This window comes from Condylura cristata, unplaced genomic scaffold, assembly GCF_000260355.1.
Source record: "Condylura cristata isolate star-nosed mole 26May11 unplaced genomic scaffold, ConCri1.0 scaffold00031, whole genome shotgun sequence".
NCBI lineage: Eukaryota > Metazoa > Chordata > Mammalia > Eulipotyphla > Talpidae > Condylura > Condylura cristata.
The window spans coordinates 11,688,517-11,710,169 of NW_004567132.1; the positions used below are offsets into that span (position 1 = coordinate 11,688,517).

Sequence of the window (21,653 nt, forward strand, 5' to 3'; positions counted from 1 at the left end):
AATAGCCAGAATAATCTTGTTCTAGCTCAACTTTTTAGCTGTGGTTCAGCTCTGGTATATTGATTCTGTTAACAGTCCATAGACAAGCACCAGGAGGGAGCAATGTTTTGGATAGAGTCACTGGCTAGCAGTTGTTCTCTTTGTCTTTTTGCCCTGGAGTTCTTACTTCTATTGCTAGGGCTTAGGTGCTTTGAATTCTCAGCTTTGCCCCTAGAAAGAATAAGCATTTTGCATAAACCCACCACAAGGTGCAAAATATAGTCTTCTGTATGGAAATACAGGTCTGCCAATCCAGCCCTCCCCATCAGTTCAAGCTCCAGCTATGCATATTCTCAAGCTCAAGGTGAGAATCACCATCTGACATAGATCTATGCTAGCAGTTACCAAGACTCCTTTAATTATGGGTTCAGGTTGTTTCAATCTCTAGCTCTGAGTTCGTGGTTGATGTTTAGTAGTATAGTATTTGTGTTCATAGGCTTTGATCTACTTACTCCTCACATTCTAATATGGGTCTCTTCCCCCTTACTCCTGCAGTCTTCTGGATGTAGACCCTCAGGCCTGCCCACCAACTGCATGTCCTCTTCTCCAGAGAAGTCCTGGTGTAAGCATGGGTCCTTCACTTAACAGCAGCTGAGAGGCTCTGTATAGCAGCTTCCCCTCCTTATCTTAGGTTGAACTACTCTCCTAATACTTTCAACACAGTTAGCTTATAGTTTTTCTTACTTCTTCTTGCCATAACATCTTCCTTGAAGCACATAATAGCCATCCATTTTATTTAGATAACACAGCCCTTATATACATATAATTTAATTATACATATGTGGAGGAGGCAAACCAGGCATCTTTCTTCTTCTACCATCTTACCTGCCTCCTGTGAGATGATTTCAGACTCATAGCTAAGAATAGAGGAAAGAAGCTGGTTGTTAGGCCAGGCTGGTTGTCATATCATGGCCAGATATGAAGGAAAAATTGAGCTTTTCTTTTACATTATCAGAATGACAAATTTCAAAATCCCTGGTAACCCTTAGGTACAGCATACTCTTGTATAGGAATATTCACTTGTGTCATGAAATTATGAAATCAAGATACTATTAAAAGCAAGGGCCACAGAGATGGTATAGTGGTAAATTTCTGGAAACAGTGATCTCTTTCTTAACTTGTGTGTTTCCAAAAGTGTTTGCTTTTCTTTAAGAAAAGCATTCAAACTAAAATACTAAAAAAGGAAAAGGAAATGTCATACAGTAGATACAGTAGCCACCATACAGATTATTACATTAGCTTCCTGGGATCTAACAACCATACAGATTATTACATTAGCTTCGTGGGATCTTGTATTCATCTCCTCTGTATAAAATTCTAGTGCTAACTGGTTGATGAACTTTAGATTCATAAACAATAATTAAACCTGAACATAGACTTCTATGTTCAGCAAAGATTTTTTCTTCAACAAAATTTTTTTTTTAAACACAGGATTATATTACCTTTGCTATATGTTTTTGAACTATGTGATCATGTAAGATTCATGGGTTTATGAATGGTTCCAGAAGAATTCTGACTAAACATTAATTGACTATTAGTGGTAAGAGGCTCCTTCATTTAGTTCCTCCTTGTCATGCTTTATTTACTTTTACATAGTATTTATCACTATTTGATATTATCCTTTATTTACTTGCTCCTTATTAAAGCATAAACTCCATAAGCTCCACAAGAACAAAACTTTCACTTGTTTATTACTATATCTACAGATCTGTGACAATTCCTGAAATATAGCAGGATGTCATTATAGTTGAAAGACTAAATTAATACATTTAATTTGTTTTATTTCTATATAAAGTAAATGTTTACGACTTTCAGAGAATGCTACTTTTATTTACTGAAAGAGGTGTTTTTCATTTGTTTCCCTTCTTCAAATAAATAGCCTCTTTGGCATTAAGAGAACTACTCTAATAATTTTATGTTCTAGATGTTTATTAGTTTCATTGTAAAAAGCTATGCATATGGGTTTTAAAACTATTATTAAAAAAAGCTATGCATATAGGTTTTAAAGTGAGCTAGGGAAATCTTGGCTAGTTGATATCCAAATATACTTTGGAAATAAGCATTTCATCATCCCAATTTTTTGATATCTTTTGATTTCCTAAGATATTTGTGGATAATGAAAGACTAATACTATCACAGAGAGAGCTTGTTCAGTCTTTAGGGGCAGCTAAAACTGCAGGCATCCTTGTCTGCAGTTTATATACAGAAACAGGAAGGTTTCCAGCTTGACAAATTTCATACTGTGCAGTGTTTAAGAATACGTTGATACTCATCACTAAATAGTGTACAAGAAATAGCTACAGTGATTCTGGGGATATGCTACTGTTCACTAGTAACCTTGTAAAATTTCTACCAGCTTTTCCTTTTCTTGAAATGAATTATCCAATGACACTTTTTTAGTTTACACTTTAAATATTTAGTTATATTTTTTTAAGTTGAACTTCATTTTCCAGAAGAATTATTTGTTCTTTTCTGACACATTAGAATTTGTTCCCACTAAAACTGCTCTTTAAGTGACTTAGAGTTTATTTACAATGAGAGGGATAAATTTGATCAAAACCTTTCAGTGTTTTCCTTTTTCTTTTTCCTCCCATCCTTCGGTCTTCATTGGGAAGCCTGAGGATACTAAATGATTTGAGTACCTTATTGATTGTTTCACTCTCTATTAAAAGCTGAAGATATAGTTTCTAAATTTTGCCTTGGAAAAAATGTCTATGGTCAAATGAAACATTAGAAAATGTATGGTATGCAAATAATTTCTTAGTCAACTAAAGCACAGTTTTGCAAACTTTTGTCTGCCTAATAATTCTATTCAGGATTCAACTAGAATTGAGATCCTGGCTAGTCCACATACACTGATATCTAAGTAAATACTAGTTCAAGGAAAAATGATCAACATTTGAATAAAGAATCTTCAACAACATAAACCTTTCAAAATTGTTGAATCATTCCAGTTTAGTAATGTAGCAAGTATGGAATGCTAAAGACTTTGTTTTCTCCATCCTCTGTGCACAATTAATGGTTTGCCCATTTTGGTGCGACTGGATGCTTCCATATACAACACCCCCCATACCCTTGCATCTTGCAGTAACATTTTGGAAGAGTGTGGTGATGAGAATACATATTTAGTTACTTATTACTACTTCTTAAATATCATGACAGTGGCCCACCCTGGTGGCGCAGCGGGTTAAAGCACTGCACTGAGAAGCTAAAGCCACTTCCACATGAGTTCGATTCCTGCCTGCCCCCGAGGTGACCACATGGCGTGGCAGACCTCTCCTGGCCCACCCACTGCTCCCCTCAGCAGTGTACTTCGTCGATCTGCCTGTTCTGCTCCCCGCTCTGTCTCTGGTGATGCCTCTTACAGCCCCTGAGCCTCTGGCCTGTACAACAGTTCTGTATGTACAAATAAATAAATTTAAAAAAATATCATGATAGAGAATTGGTACAGTATACTCATAAGAAAGAAAATAAGAACACATTATCATTCATTTATAAAACTAGTAAATATGCACATTATTAATCCTCAAGACAATGAAAACCAAAACCACAGTAACATACCACTTATATTTAGTAGGAGAGCTATATTTAAGGAGTCAGATAATAACAAGTGTACTGAGGATGTGAAGAAATCAGAAACTTCATACACTGCTGACAAAACAGTACAGTACTGACAAAACACTACTGTACTGACAAAACAGTACAGTAATCTAGAAAACAGTGTAACAGTTCTGGGGACTTAATACATGCATGAGGTTTTATCCACCACTACAACAATCTAGAAATGTCCTTATTACCCCCTAAATTTTCTCCAACTCCTCCTGAGGTGCCCAGTTTCTAGCAACCAATACTCTAATTTCACTATCATTTTGCTTTTTCCAGAATGCCATAATAATTGAATTATATATCATTTAAAGTTTTGCGTCTTACTTTTTTTCACTATGTAAGTTTAAGTAAATGTAAGATTCATTTAGTGTTATAGGAATAGACAACTTCTTATATTTTATGGCTGAATAGTATTCAAATTCATGGGTGTATTTACAGTGTCTATCATTCAGCAGTTGGCAGATAACCGAGTTATTTCCAACTTTGGACAATCACAGCTAAGCGATCACATTCAATTTTTTTGTGTGAACATAATTTTGTAATTTTCTCCTAGATAATAAACTAAAAATTCAGAGTATTATGATAAATATATATTTAACTCCACTTAAAAATTTGGCCAGGCCCTCCACAGTGGTTCAATGGGTTGGGACACAACACTGCAAGCTAGCAGCAGCCACTTCAGTGTGAGTTTGATCCCAGCTCTGGAGATGATCCACATGGTGCAGCAGACCTCTCCTGTCTCTCCTGCTCCTCCCCTCAGCAGTATATTCATTGATCTGCCTGTTCTGCTCCCCACTCTGTCTCTGGTGAATCCTCTCACAGCCCCTGCTCCTCTGGCCTATACCCCACCCCAGTTCTGTATGCATAAATAAATAAATACTTTAAAAAACTATTTAAAAAAGTGGCCAATTTGTTCTCATGGTATAGTTTATATTTCATGCCACTACATACTATATATTTGTTTCCTGTACATATATTCTCAACAGCTATCTATAAAATATCCCATGTTTCACATTCTCATCAGTACTTGCCAATGCATATTTTTATTCTTTTTTTTTTTTTTTTTGTAATTCTAATAATGTGTAGTGTAGTGTTATCTCCTGGTATTAATTTTCATTTTCTAGTGGTACAGAACATTTTAGCAAATTAATTCCTGACTATATGTCTTTTTCAGTGAAGCATCTATACAAGGTCTTTTATTTTTATTGGTATTTGCTTTTCATATGTTGAATTTTGGGTTTTAAAAGCTATATTCCAGATAGAGAACAGTTGTAGGATATATAATTAGTATGGACATATTAGTATGGGTATGGCATTCACTTTACTTAGCTAACTACCTAAAAGAAGGGTCTTAATTATATGGGGTATGTATGTTTAGCTTTTAAAAAACTTTTAAATATGGCCATATTAGATTAATTTCAGAAATGCAAGGTTGGTTCAATGTTCAGTCTCATACTGTAAATCACCCTAATGAAAAAACACTAAAAACATAAGAATATATGCTATGATCTTAATAGATGTAGGAAGAATATTTGATAAAATGTAACACTGCCAACATGTCTGATGATAAATACTCTTAGAAGAGGAATAGAAAATAGCTTCCTCAACCTGGCAAACATATCTATGAGAAACCTACAATTACTACATATGGAAAATGAAAGACTAAATATATTTTTAATAGCAGAAAAAGAAAAGTATACACTCTTACAGCTCCTACTCAAAGCTTACTGGAGGTTTTACCCTGCGCAAAAGAAGCAAAGAAAGAAATAAATGATATTCATATTGGAGTGGAAGAAGTAAATTCTCTTATGTGCAAACTATATTGGCAGAAAACTGATGAAAATTAAGGGCTTATAAAAGAAAGGGGTTGGTCTTATTAGAAAACATAACAAAAGTAAATAAAAGCAATTTTATTTTTATTCAATAAGAAATTAAATATGCTACTTGCAATACCATAAAAAATTAAAAGCTTATTCATATATTTGAAAAAAAGATGTGAAATATCTTAACATTGACAACTGTAAAACCATTTATGAGAATACTGAATAACACTTATAAATATAGGATTATACCATGTTCATGGTTAGGGAGATTTGATATTGCAATGCCTATTCTGTCCAACTTAATCTACAATGTAATCCAGTCAAGTGCCAATGAGAGTTTTGAAAAAAATTGAGAAGTGGACTCTAAAATTCATACAGAAATGCGAGGACATAGTACAGTAGTCTCCTAAATCTGTGAAGATATATTCCATGATCTCCAGTGGATTCTGAAGGCATAAATATTCATATATATGTGTGTGTGTGTATTTTTTGTTTGTTTGTTTTTTTCGCTGTTCTGTTCATCCATTAAGGGATTCTTGAGCGCCTTTCACATTTGAGCTATTGTGAAAAACATGAACAACTCAGTTTCAAACATGAGTATCTTTGATATCTTGATTTCAATTTTGGGGGTACATATCCAGAAGTTAAATAGGATCTCATATTAATTCTATTTTTACTTTTTTTATTAATGATCAAATTGTTTTCACAGCTAATATGCCATCAACAGTTCCAATTTTGCCACATCCTCACCAAATATTTGTTACTTGAATAGCACTGATCCTAATGGATACAGTTAGTGTCATAATATAGCTTTGAATTGCATTTTTCTAAGGATCAGTGATGAGCATATCTTTATGTGTATACTGGCCCTTTAGTTATCTTCCTTGGAGAATTGTCTATGAAAGTGCTTTGATCATTTTTTAATCAAATTGTCATTTTTAAGAATTGCCTATACAGTCTAGATATTACACAGACACACACACAGACACACAAGCTTATATATTATGATTAAAACTGAGTTTTTGCCTTAACAGCTAAATATTTGCAAATATTTTGTCCCATTCTGTGAGTTGCCTTTTTAAAACTGTTTTAAGGGCTAACTTTAAAAAAAATCATAATTAATTGGAGTATATAGCAACACTGTATCCTAATGCCTAAAAGTATGGAGTTCATATACAATGTTGTAAACCAATGTTACCTTAATACAAAAGATTGTGAAAAAGATAAAAAGTTACAATGCTAAAAGTTACAATGCTTCAAATGATATATAAGGGTAACATATTTCTAAAAGTATTTTTCCCTCTAGTTGTCCAAGCAAACATTTCCTACCAATAGGTGTTAACAGAATCAACAATAATCAAATTATTGGCATAACTTGATAGTCACAGAAAAATAAATCAAAGACCTATAATGTGCAAATGTTATCAGCTTATTTTTAAATTACTTTTTAAAAGTCAAATTAGGGCCCTTCCTGGTGGCACAACAGGTAAGGATGTAGCACTGTAGGCTGGCCGCAGCCACTGCAGTGGGAGTTCAATCCCCTGCCTGGCGGTGATCCACATGGGGCGGCAAACCTCTCCTGATCAGCCCGCTGCTCCCCTCAGCAGTGTACTTTGTCAGTCTGCCTGTTCTGCTCCCCACTGTCTCTGGTGAACCCTCTCACCACCTCTGCACCTCTGCCTTATGCCCCAGTTCTGTATGCATAAAGAAATAGATAACGCTTAGAAAAATCAAATTAATTTTAAGGCACTTTCACAAATATTTCCGTTTTGAATCAGATGAAAAGAAATACTGATAAATTTGATGAGTCCATTGACACCACTAGATGTTTTTGGGAACTGAGGATGTGGTCCTTTGTAGGCAATTCTTACACCACTGTGGTAGATAATTCCTTGACCAATAGTCAACATCTCATCAATTATGAAACTTCTCACTGTCCAAAAGTTATACAAAGGGAAAATACAATAACAACCAAATGCACTGAGGCTCTGAGTATCTTGATTTTATAAATTTTGTTCATCATAGTGCCAGGTTTGCTGATTAATCACAGGTCTTTGTGATTAATTCAGAGGCTGAGACTGTAGCATGGAAGGAAGCTTAGGTTGTCTTTCATAAGTGATTTTGAGAATAGTCAAGAAAATTATAAGATCAAAGTTTTCTGCCTAAATTTGCTAGTAGCATGACAACAGTTCTTTATATTTTCATTCATACATATCACAAAATGTGCTGTTTAGAACTCCCTTTGCAATGATAGTTTTAAAATTAAAAGAAAAATAGTGAATTGTCTTTTAAAACCATTTAGGTAATAAAGTTTTAAGAACAGTTTCCTTATAAGATTATTTAGTTATGGGGGGGTTAATTTCAAATTATATATTCTATTCAAAGAATTCAGGGCTCTTAAAGTACATGATATTTTGACAAATATTATTTTCAAGTTATCCTTCCAATTTGCCTTTAATTTTAGAAAAATGAATACAATGGCCTTTTTAGTCAGAGATTTTTCTGAAAGTGTAGAAAAACAGCAATCCCTCTCTTGAAACAAATCCATGGGTACATGGTTAGGTGGCTATATATGTATATGTGCATCTATATGAGTATGTGTATGAATATTAGAGACATCTAGCTTCACTGTATCTACTGTGAAACCAGATGAAACATGGCAAGGAATTCATAATGTCCGGACACTTATTTAAACAAAATTCTTCATTACATAAACACTGCCTCAGCTTTAAAACGTAAATAAGGAAAGATATACTGTTCATATCATCTCTCCAGATGTTTTGTGTTTTGAAACTGCACATCACAGCTGGGGCAGGGGTCTCTGCATCCTGGGAAAGAGAAAATTCTGTTGCTCAACTTGAATAAAGAAAAGATCATGGACTGTGATGTGGACGCAGGTGAACACCATGTTTTATGTTTTTTACTCATAAGCCAACATTCTTCATCAAGCAATAACTTCAGAGGGAAAAAAATTCCAGCTATTATGTACTGCTATGCATTAAAAGATTTAAAGGGTGAGTTTAAATATCTGCTTCTAACTTTTTATGTCTCGAACTAAATACTGATCTAAAAAAGAATACACTAAAGTAATGAAAATAATGTAGTCATAGCTACTTATGAGCTTCATTAGAATTAACTTTTGTAGTTAAAACCTCAAAGTGGATTAAGTAGAATACTGAAGGAGGATAACCTGTTTAATTTTCTGGATGACAGTGATTTTATATAAGGAATTAAGACATTATCTTGGGAAAGGTTTTGCTGCTTAATGTTCTTATGTACAGTGCCTAAGTTCCTAAGGAAACTCTTAAAACACTGAAGATGATAATAAAATCACTGTTATTAATAAATGACAAAAAAAATCTTTATTTTTGGGATGCAAGGAGATACTTATCATTCTAAAGGATGTAGAAAGGTTGGTCATTTGAGAAGGGTGAAAGATAGGAGATAAAAATCTATATATATTGTGAAAATTAACAAGGATATAATAAGATAATGATACTTCATTAAAAGTATACACACAGGGCCCTCCCTGGTGGCATAGCGGGTTAAAGCACAGCACAAAGAAGCTTAAGCTCTTCCGCATGAGTTCGATTCCCGCTTGCCCTGGAGGTGACCACATGGCGAGGCAGACCTCTCCTGACCCGCCCGCTGCTCCCCTCAGCAGTGTACTTCGTAGATCTGCCTGTTCTGCTCCCTGCTCTGTCTCTGGTGAATCCTCTCACCCTCCCCATCTCTGGCCTGTACCCCAGTTCTGTATGAATACATAAATAAATCTTTAAAAAAAAAAAGTATACACACACATACACACACACACACATACATATATATTTGAAAAAGAAAAAATTTCTTTGGGACCTTGGTTAAAGGCAGGACCGTAAGCATACTTTCCCAATTTAACAATGCATCGAAATCCCTGGTTATTCAATCAAAATGCAGGTTATTCAATTTATCCCAAACCTAGTGGAGCACAGTCTCAAAATATGAAATTTCTTAATCTCAAATTTTTGACAAATATCACATGGGTTATTACATACTTTTTATTTTATATTTTTACAAAATGTATTTATGCATACAGAACTGAAGTGCAGGGCAGAGGTACAAGGGCGGTGAGAGGATTCACCAGAGATAGAATGGGGAGCAGAACAGACAGACTGACAAAATACACTGCTGAGGGGAGCATTGGGTGGGTCAGGAGAGGTCTGCCATGCCAATGTGGTTCACCTTCTTGCCCAGGTATCAAACTCATGCCTAAGAGGGTGCAGATAGCTTCACAGTGCTGTACTTTAACCCACTGTGGCACCAGGGATGGCACTATATACTTTTTAAAAGCTTGGGAATCACTAAAATAAGGAAAACATGGATATTGGGTGGGAACTTAGGGAAACAAGTAGATACTCTGGTTCAATGTGAATATATATTCAATAAAGACAATGCAATACCAGATGGGACAGGCTTTCTTTGTGGAAATCAGTGAATTAACTGAGTTTTAACAATTAACTTTATGATACCCAAACAATCTTTTATGTGGTTGAAAGATAATTGCCATTGAAATTACAGTAAAAAAATATTTTGGTGCATGTCTTGTTTATTAACAATTTTCTCTAATATAAATCTACTGTTTTGTTAGGATAACAGCCAAGTGAAGATAATCTAATTTTTCTTTGCTGATTGAAGATCTTGCACTTTCTCGAGACCATAATTATTATCATTACTTCACATTTGTCAATGATGATAACTGTAGGTATAAAATACAACAGGAGATTGGGCAAATGTGTACTGATGATCATAGCAATTTCAGAGAGTGAATTCTGAGGCCTCAGGAAGGAAGAATAAGTATTAAAATATTGAATAATTTGGAGTCTGGGTTTCTGCAACAACAGTTATGTATGGGGCTAGAATGACCTTCTGTCATGATGTCCAACCCCAAAAGTGGTCAGGGTAGAAGAAAAAGAGTGAGAACAATGTGAACTGTACAGAAAAAAAATAAATGAGGACAAGGAGTGCCACATGATACAGGCACTAAGCCCAGTTTTGTGCTAATTTGAAATGTAAATATATTGTCTTTTGTCCTTAGCTTGTTGTTCCTAGCAGATTCTGGTACCTCTGTGCACTATACCAACTAACAATTATATAAAATTGGCTCATACATGAATCAGTTGCATATGTCCAATGTATATGACTCTAAGATGTAAGTGTGTTAGCTAAATTTTTGGTAATGTTTGGGAAGAGAACACTTTGGTTAACTCAAGGTATCTGTCAGTTAATTGTACACAAATTATCAACAAAACACAAGATACTATTTAGTCAAGACAGAAAGGTAGAAAGTACAAATATACAAAATAAGAAGTAAAAAGAAAAAAATGCTATTTATTCAGATGAAATATTTAAAAATCAAAATAAGTTATTTTGCATTATCTCCAGGCAAGCAACTTTGAAAAACTGGATGATGTGTATACTTGCCAAACAAAACAGAGTTTACAAAAATTAACAAACAGATGTTTCAAAGTATGAAGTTAACGAATATCTGACTATGAAGAGGAGAAGAAAGAGAAGTGGAAAGGAACATTAGGAAATTATACATAGAATTCATATTACGAATTCATATATAGAATTCATCATGAAATGCCAAATGCTGAATCCATGGTTATTAAGGTCAAATATAAGGGATTGGCGCTTTTAGGGATTTGGGGAGAGCTTGGACAGGAAGTAGCTATCAGTGTCCTTAACACCAACATTATTCTAGGGTCAGTTTTATTATGCAACCTATGAAGCCACTGCATCAAGTCCTTGGTGGTCATCATGAGGATTGGCACATTTATGAAGGGTTTGTTCTGGGCAATTTTCATAAAGCAAAGGTGGGTGACAAAGCTGGTTCTCTCTTCACTATGGGCAGCACACTTAGACCAAATGCATTAAGCTCTCAGTTGATGGATCAGTTGAGTGGGAATATTATCTCCATGGAGATCCCCTATTCCCTTCATTACCTACTGTAGTCATTTCTTATAGTCATTATAAAAAATTACCATAAATCTGATGGCTTAAAAGAACAGAAATGTATTCACTCACAGTTCTGGGGTCAGATGTCTAAAATCCATATCTCACTAGATGATAATGAAGTTATCAGTAATAGGTGTATTCTCCCTCTAGACACTTTAGGGAAAATCTATTTCTTGGCTCTTTCACCTTCTTCTCTCTGCTAACAGTCCTTGACTGTGGTCTCATCACTGAGTCTATGCCTCTGTCTTCCTATCACTTCTGTAAGTGTGCATTTGGAGAAGGAGAAGGAATGAGAGAAGAGACAAGTTTAACTCAGTCAGGTAATACTTTTTTTTTTAGTATTCCTTCACATGGTAAACTAAAATTTATATTGTTTCTACTGTGATATGGGTGTTTTAAGTCAGTTGACCTAAGTATAATTCTTTACATTACTACAACCTTCCCTCTTTCAATGGAGCTGCACATAGCTCACTTATGAGTAAAGATGAGATTTTCTTTAGTAGACTTCCTTATGCGCACTTTGAAATATATTTGAACCATTTGAAAGATACTTAATATATTAACTCAGATGAGGTCTCTCAAAATACAGACATAAAAGATATCCCTACTAGGAAAATTTGAAACATGTAGCACTGGTTGAATGGTCAAGTGGTGGCCTAGAAAATTAAGAAAATATAATTAAGAAAACATAAATAAGTATAACAAATATTGAATTATGATTCCATGAAAAAAAAAGTATTTAAGTGATTTGCATTATTTTCAATAAAATGTCAAAATAAATTGCAGATAACTAAGTTATGTATATGGAGTACAATAGTAGATAAAAATGTTAACTTTTTGGTGAAAATAAATCCACTGCATTCCCTGAATAAGACACTTGTACTCAGAACTACTAAATTTTCCTTCCAGATAGTTACCTCCCTTATAAAAAATGAAAAACAATTTGCTGATATTCCGATTCATTAGGTGGATAAATCAATAACTACATAAAGCCTGAGTAGCTTGTTGGCACAAACTTGCATGACCTTATTTTCATTTAAATGTATAAAGATTTGTTCTGACATTTAAAAAGAAACACTTCTAAGTTGTCAACCAAAAAAAAAAAACTATACAAACATGTGATTAATCAAATTATTCACTTTATGTATATAATGGTAGGTAGATGGGGGAGGAAAAAAGAGGGAAAGAAATAGTTGAGAATTTTCCAGGGAGCTTTACAAGTTGAAAAGATGGTGACTGAGAAACTATACCACAGCATCATGTAAAAATCTAAACATGTGCCTTATTCTAAATCAGGCTCATGGCCAATTGTGGATTTAAGTGCAGGACAGCAGGGTCACTTTTCCTTGAGCTTTCTTGGTGTTCACCCTTTTACTGTCATGGGGTGAAATGGAAAGTGGCCAGGACTTCCCTGCCCAGGCCATTTAAACAGTATATCTGTCATGGATCATGTTATAGAACAGTAATGTTTATTTTTGATCCTATTCATTTCAACTGGCAGGAGGTTATTACAATGAAAAATTAAGCCATTCTGTCATGGAAGTCTTGCTGGCTCCATCAAATTTATGGAGTTCATACTGAAAGATTATCTTTGATAGCTGATAAAAACTGCTACATGTAGAAAGTTGCCTTGTCCTTAAGCAGGAAACACAAAGAGGGCAGCCATTTTAGAAGTGTCTGCACCAATAGGAGGCATCAATGATAGTGCTGATTTGACAAAACATGAAGAGATACACCTTACGTGGTAGTAGGGATGCTGAGAAAGGGCTCTATTCTTCCTGTAGGAAGGAAACAAAAAAACATATCTTCACATTTTCTAACAATAAGCCTCTGTACTCTTTAAGTAGCATTGTTATTTATAGGCCTGCCTTTATTTAGTGAATGTTTCAATTAACATTTCCGCTACAAAAATATTCATGTAGCAATTACAACTTTTCAGAATCGAATGAATTGTAAGTATAGCTACTTCCTATTTATAAACCACTTATATCTTTAGGAGCTGTTCACTGCTTGTAAAAGATTTGAGTCATAAAAAATGCAAAGCACAGTAAGTACTGATATTGTGCTTTTCATTCCAAGAGCTTTAGAGTGATAACTTATTCAGGCCACCTCTGTAAAGGTCACATTGATGATGGTACTCGCTCAACCAGAACAATATTGCATCCCTGGCAGGAGGTGGGATAAGGAGGGCCCAAGTCTCTAGGGTACAGTTGGCCCGCCACATTAACGCCGGGTATTTTCCAAACCAAATTCTTGACACTTTTCTTACCACATGTAATAATATCCAAATGCCAAAAGAATAGTATTTCAACCCTACCCTAAAGGCTTAGGGTGAATGTGTCACTATTCTCCTAATCTCTGTCTCTCTCATACCTGAGTGCCTATAGATATGGGGGTAGGGAGTCTTCTTGTTTTCTATGTAGGCTCAATGAGAATGAGTTTATTATAACACCATTTGTCTTGGTTGTCATAACTTTGATAAGCTTTTGAAAAGAAGGTCTATATTCTGGTTTTGTCAAGGTGTTGCATATGACTGGCTTTTTAAAAAAATCTTAACCACAGAGGTTAAAATAAAAGACAAATACACTGATGCAATTACTAAGACTAGGTCTTCATGCAAATATAACTGGCACACTCCTTTCTTCTAAAAGATGTAGTAGGTTTGGCTAAGCAAAAATCATATTTTTGAGGGGCAGAGTGATGGAAAAGAGAGAGGGGTTTCTTCTTGATTTTTTTTTTTTTCATGTCTCTTTTTGACTTTTTTTCTTAAGATAAAATTACCTTAAAAATAGAAGTAAGGCCCTCCCTGGTGGCGCAGCGGGTTAAAGCACAGCACTTAGAAGCTAAAGCCACTTCCGCATGAGTTCGATTCCTACTTGCCCTGGAGGTGACCACATGGCACACAGACTTCTCCTGACCCGCCCGCTGCTTCCCTCAGCAGTGTACTTCGTCGATCTGCCTTTCTGCTCCCCACTCTGTCTCTGATGAAGCCTCTCGCCGCCCCTGAGCCTCTGGCCTGTACCCCAGTTCTGTATGAACAAATAAATAAATCTTTAAAAAAAAAAAAAGTAAATATGTTGGTCTTAGAGACAGTGGAAAGCATTCTAAGAACAAGTAGGAGTTATGGGGTTTTCTATGTGCTGCAATTTATTTTTCACACTCCCTATACATTATTTTACTTCAATACTACCTGTCATTTTTACAGAGAGGAGACTGAGTCATTCACAACAATTACTTGGGAAGGTCATGCAGATGATACGTAAACAACTGAAATTCAGATCTGAGTAGCCTAGCTCTAGAGAACACCCCAAACACTATATGAGGCTCTTCTGTACCACAAGGAGACCTGTTGATGTGGCCCATCCCTTGGGGTAGGACATTGAAAATCCAAGGTCTCAAGTCAGGGGACTGGTCTCACATAAGGGCCCAGGCCCCAGAGGTTCCACCTTTGCTCCTCTCTGCCTCTCCTTCACACTCCAACAGGTATGACCTGGAGTACTCCAAGAGCTTTCCAGTGGGGGGAGGGGGTAGTCTTATTTCAGCTGGAGCACGGTGATGCCTTAGATATGTAGTGACTTCTCTTCTCTGGGGGTGGGGGGGGTCCTGCTTGATTCAACACTTCATTGGATTAACTTTACCACTGCATCATTTCATTCCCCACAGACTTATAAACCTCATAATAAATAAATGTGAATATACTAAGGTTAGTAAGTAATAAAGTGTCAATGTCAAAATCATTCTTATTAGAAATTGTTTTATATTTATGTTAAGATTATTCTTGATATCATAAAGAGGGTTGTGGAAATGACTTTATTGGATATATGTAATCTAAGATTTTAAAACTGATGTTTTTCTCTTAGAGTTTTGAATTCCAGTTATGCCACTTTCTAGATGCACAACTTTAGGCAAAGCTTTCAATATTTAGATTTTCTTAGATTCAGTTTTATCATCTGTGAAAAACAGATGTGAAAAGCTTCACTGAACTATCATGACGATTAAATAAGAAAGTGATATGCAATTTTCTGAATAACTCCTGTTGTTAAAAGATTTTAAGTAATTATTATTTCCCCTCAATTCTTACAAGAATGTGTCTAGATAGAACATACAAACAAGAAAATTATTTAAATATTAAATAGAGACTACATTATTGGGGCTGTGCATTATTTTTACATCTAGTGTGAATATTAGAGTTGCTGACAAGGAAGTGTTTAAAATTTGAGCTGAATAGTCCATTAAACAATTGATTTGTCATACAAATTATGAAGGACATCTCTTAGTCTAGGAAGACACTGTAGAATGAGTAGGAATTGGGAAGTCATTTAAATGATTTTATGGAATTTTTATTTAAGCTAGAAAATTCCAAAGAAGCATTTTAGTCTCCGTTTTAAAATTTAAAAAATAATGGATATAACATTAACCATAAATAGGTAACTGTTTTTACTTCCAAAGAGTCATGGTATGATTAACTTGAATATTTTGTGATAAGTATTGATTGTAAGGAATGAGAGTAAGATGTTGTTGTAAATGATAACTGTACATTTAAAATGAGAGCAGAATATTCACACTATGCGTAATGGATAATGGTAACAGACAGTTGTGATCTATTATTTTATCTTTTAATAAAATATAGAAGCAGTTAAAATGAAATGTGGCACTATTATAGTTAACTAAAATTCTCTGTATTCCTAATGGTACTTATACTAAAAACTATGAAAATAATATATAACCCAGAAAAGGCATGTTTTTTATTTTCAAACAACTAATATATTATACATATACATATAGACATCAACACTGTACAACTCCTGAATTGAAAATTAAGTCATGCCCCATAACAGCAACAACAAAAATATGTACATAAAATATAGGTCAAAACAAAATTTAAATACTGAGAAATACATCTTATAAGCTGGTTCTCTTTTCAAACATAAAATCAACTCACTGAAATCTGTATGACAACCAATTTAATTTTAAAAGTCAAATTTTGAATATTTATATACTGCCAAGAGCTGTCATGCCATACTTTGTACTTCAGTCAAATTCTGCATGTGCTATACACATAGGTGTATATTCTTAAGTATATACATTTACATACATGCACGCACATGTGTAGCTGTCTACACACATGCATATATATGTGTGTGCACAGTGGTGTTTTGTTCTATGTATTCACACTCATCAGGTCAATAGTAATCACTGCTAACATCAACAGAAAGTGAACCAAGAGGAGGCTAACATGAGAAGAGTTTGCACTTACAGTAAAATTTTAGCAACGCTGTTCTTTGGTTGCACTGTGGAAGCATGTGGCCTTGTTTTTATGCAGCTTGTACTGAGAGACCCCATCTGGTCAGCAACATTCGAGGATAGGATTTGGAAGTTTTGTTCAAGTTTCATAAATCTTGTCATATATCAGGTTATTCTCAATGTGGCCAAAGCAAATAATCTGCAGTCAGAGGAGGGAAAGCTCATTTGTACCTTCACTGCTGAGCAACATTCCCTCAGCTGATGACACAGCCCCCCTTCCATGAATCAGAGCTTTGGCAACTATCATCTATTGATGTTAGCAGAGATTTACTGTAAAGGAGTTCCAGCATATAAATGAGTCTGGAATGAAGATATTTAATTGTTGGAGTGACAGTCAAAATAACCCTCATGCAGCTTTTTCTTTTTAATAATTGTATATTGATGAATGAAAGGGTCCCAAGACATTTCTGAGAGGAATGTCAATCTCAGGAGGTTGAGAATGCTCATAAATCCTCTTACCCCTGTTACCCCTGGCTAAACATGATTTGGTTTCATGCTCTAGTTTGATGTGCTTCCCCACCTGCCATTTTCAAGCTATTAATCTCATTATGCTTCTCTGTCTTGACATTAAACTACTCAAAATTTAACAAAACATCGCCCAAACTCTAGAAACACAGGTTCTTTGTGGTTTTGTGTAAAGGCTGCTTTTATCTAGACATTTCCTTTACAAGCACATAAAACTGAGGTGGAATTATGACCTCCTATTGAACTGCTTCTGGGTGCTGATATCTTGTGTGACTCGTACAGGGCCCCCGTTAGCACACTGGTTTGGCGTTTCAACTGCACGTCTGCCTTATACTGGGGATATAATTAGTGTTACCTACACCCCAGACAGGGTCTTGTCTTTGCTTCCACAGCAGCTTCTCATTATACTCATTCAGCATGTGTCCTCCTTTTGCTATTTCCTCCTTCGAGCATTCCCAAAGAGAAGGGTTTACTTGTTCCATATGGCTTGTCCTACCTTGTTTAAACAAAATTCACTTAAGTGATGAGGTACTGAGAATAAATAAGTCTGATGTAAATGATGGTCACACTCCTGGCCAAAAAAAAAAAAAAATAGACTGGAGATTCTATACACATTCACTTCTTCACTCATTCATTCATTTAACAGCAATGTACTGGGATCTACCAGGCACCAGCATTGATACATCCTTGATTAATCCCCTTTCTCTTAGCAATCATATTCCATTGGGGAATTACAGGTACCAAACATACACACATATACATAGTTTCTGTCATTGGTGAATATCTGAAGAAATTAAAACAGAATGTAGTAACTGAGAACATAGGTTTGAGGAGCAAACAATCTTAGAATGACTAGAGAAGATGACTCCAAGAATGTGACATTGGAGGCTGAATGATAAGAACTAGGTGCATCAAGCAGTGTAGACATTGTGGCTGGAGGGAATAGCATATACAAAGGTATGTGTCAGAAAATTGTTTGGAGTATTTGAGAAGATGTGTAAATCACTGTGGCTTTTGAACCCTGAACATAAACTCTCTGGATAAGTCTCAAAATTTACATTAGTTGAGGCCACTGATGGGGAAACTGGGCACCACTACATTTTCAAAGATACCAAAGAGAACGAAAGTCAAAACTGAACTTCTCTGAGATTTATGAGTTAGAAATAAAGAGTTTGCTTATCTCATATAGAAGATGACCTATATATGGGGAGGGATGGGATGATTTATTGATAGCAGTTTTTCTTCCAATCCTTTCCATTCCATCTCATCTCATCACTTCCCCCACCTCTCTGCCTTCTAAGGGCTGTTCGATCTGTAATTTGGGAACACACGTACTACACCTATTGACCCAATATTTCACTGAAGTTGACAAAGAATTGTGTATATATGTGTATACACACACACACACACACACACATACACATTAGCATTGCTTTATTTATTCATTCATTGGGAAGACCAGAATTTCCATCCCTTGGGCTGCATGAAGAGGGATGAACATGTTGTGGTCTGGCCATCATGGCTCCCACAGTATAAGAGACATGCAGAAAGTGATTCCACAAAAACATGAAAAGGCATGTATGATGCTTTAGTACTGTCTTAGTCAAAATATTAACCCTGGAAAAAATGGCAAGACAGAGTCTGAGATTTGCTAGGTTAGATGTCTAGACTCTAGAGCCTTAGATAGTTCCAGTTTGGCTCACTACCAGAAGCATAATATCAGATCCTAGCCAATCTTTCAAGCTCCTCCAAAGACACTGCTTTTTTTTTTTTTTTTTTTTTTTGGTGTTGCTTAAATTCCTAATCAGTAGCTTAATTGCTGTCCCAGCTTTCTTGAACAAACTGTGGCTGCAGTTATACAATTTTATTTTCAACACAAATGATAACACTACTGATGCCATTGACCTTCAACATGAAGCCTGGCTACTAATTATGATGCCAATTGATGTTGAAAGTATTATCTTTGATTTCTGACTAAACATTCAAGGACAGGTGAGGAAAGACTTCTCAAGATTTAGTTGATGTTTATGATGGAAATCTGAAACAAGGATGCTGGGAAGCAAAAAGGCAATTATAGACAAGGTTTCTACAGGCCCCAGGTGGAAAAGAAGCCAGGTATTTAAATACTTCTCATTCAATACTTGTTTTCACCTGAGGGGTTCACTTGAAAAATGAGCGAAGATTTCAAATGCCGCAGACATTATTCATAGTCTCTAAATATCTCTAAATATCACAGTATTAATAATTTTGAATCAAGAGAATGAAAAGTTAATGATATCAAAATATATATAATACTTGTATTTTCACTAGCCCACAAAAGAAAGCAGATGGGGGAGGGGAAGTACTTTGTATCCTTTTCCTGAAAACACTATTATATTGAGCATGTTATTAGCTAGTGTAAGTAGTGAATAGCAAAAGCAATTCATATATGTAGATGCCTAGAACATTGTAAAATGTTGCAGAACATTGTGAAAAAACAGCAAGCTATACACACATCTGGATTTCTTTTCAATCAAGAATTCTGGCAGAGTGTGGTGGAAGTAGGTAATATATATTTAGTAGTAGAATGTTTATGGAAACAGTATTAGAAATAAGAAAATAATGAATATCCAAATGTTAATTAAAAGAGCATTAGTTGGGGCCCTCCCTGGTGGCACAGCGGGTTGAAGCACAACACTATGAAGCTAAAGCCACTTCCGCATGAGTTCGATTCCTGCCTGCCCCGGAGGTGATCACATGGTGTGGCAGACCTCCCCTGACCCTCCCACTGCTCCCCTCAGCAGGGTACTTCATCAGTGGACCCCACTCTGTCTCTGGTGAATCCCCTCACCGCCCCTGCATCTCTGGCCTGTACCCCAGTTCTGTCTGAACAAATAAATCTTTTAAAAAAGAGGATTAACTAATAAATTTTTACAAAATAAAAAACTATGCATGAATTATAGTAAATTGTGGAAATAGTTATGGCATATTTTTAAAGGATAATAAGTAGACTGAAAATAGTATATGTAGTTTTAACCATATAAGATTTGTTATTTTTTATCAAAAAAACCTGAATATCAGTAATATACTACCCAATTAAAATACAGTCCCAATTTCATAAATACTAAAAAGAAAACACTACTGAAAATATGTGCCTCTGTGGGCACTGAATCTGAAACTTAGTTGTTAAAGTTTACAATTATCGTCACAAAAATAGTCATGATAGATTTATTATGATAGTTGTAATGATTTTGTCTTATGATTTACAACTTTTTTCTTTCAAAGTAACAGTCTTATTTTAAAGCTAGAGATAACATTGGCTCACAACACTGTATCATTCAGAGGTATCAGGTCACACCTCTTCAGATTTACATCACTAAAAGGACCCACCATGAAGGCACCTTTTTCCTCCAGCATAGTTCACGGGACCCCTCCACACTGCTCTCCATGCTCTGGCTTCTTATCTGGTAGCCTGATTTCTACAGTCAGATTTCTAGAATTTGTTACTGGTTTGGTCGTCTGAGTATTTTGTTTCTATATGTTGTATACATACTGAATACCACCCAGTATTTGTCTTTATCCTGACTTCTTTTGCTTGAATTACCCATCTAGTTTGATCCATGTTGTCACGCATGGCAAAAATTTGTCTTTTTTATGCACCACGAAACTTTGAGTGAAGCTCTGCCTGGAGACAACGTGGGCTTCAATGTCCAGAATGCGTCTGTCAAAGATGTTCGTTGTGGAAATGACCCACCAATGGAAGCTGCTGGTTGCATAGCTCAGGTGATTATTGAACCATCCTGGCCAAATCAGTGCTGGGTATACACCTGTGCTGTCACACAGCTCATCTTGCCTACAAGTTTGCGGAGCTGTAGAAGGTTACCCATTGTTCTGGAAAAAGCTGGAAGATGACCCCAAATTCTTGAAATCTGGTGATGCTATCATAGTTTATATGGTTCCTGGCAAGCTCATGTGTGTTGAGAGTTTCTGCAACTATCCTCCGCTGGGCTGTTTTGCTGTTCATGACATGAGACAAACTGTTGCTGTGAGGGCCATCAAAGCAGTGGACAAGAAGGCAGCTGGGGCTGGCAAGGTCACCAAGTCTGCCAAGAAAGCTCAGAAGGCTAAATGAAAATTATCCTCACCGCCCCACCCTTCACCCCCAGTCTTAATCAGTGATGGAAGAATGGTCTCAGAACTGCTTATCTAAATTGACCATTTAAGTTTAATAGCAAAAGACTGGTTAATGATAACAATGCACTATAAAACCTTCAGAAGGAAAGGAGAATGTTTTTGTGGACCATTTGGTTTCTTTCGTGTGGCAGTTTTAAGTTATCAGTTTTTAAAGTCAGTAGTTTTTAATGGAAACAACTTGACCAAAAATCTGTCACAGAATTTTGAGACCCATTAAAATAAAGTTGAATGAGGAAAAAAAAAGTT

General features: G+C 35.6%; 1 pseudogene; it reads left to right on the plus strand.

Annotated features, from left to right (window-relative positions):
* The window catches only part of LOC101626595, a 31,103-nt pseudogene extending 9,758 nt beyond the window's left edge, over window positions 1-21,345 (plus strand).
* Window positions 21,346-21,653: the final 308 nt, after the last annotated feature.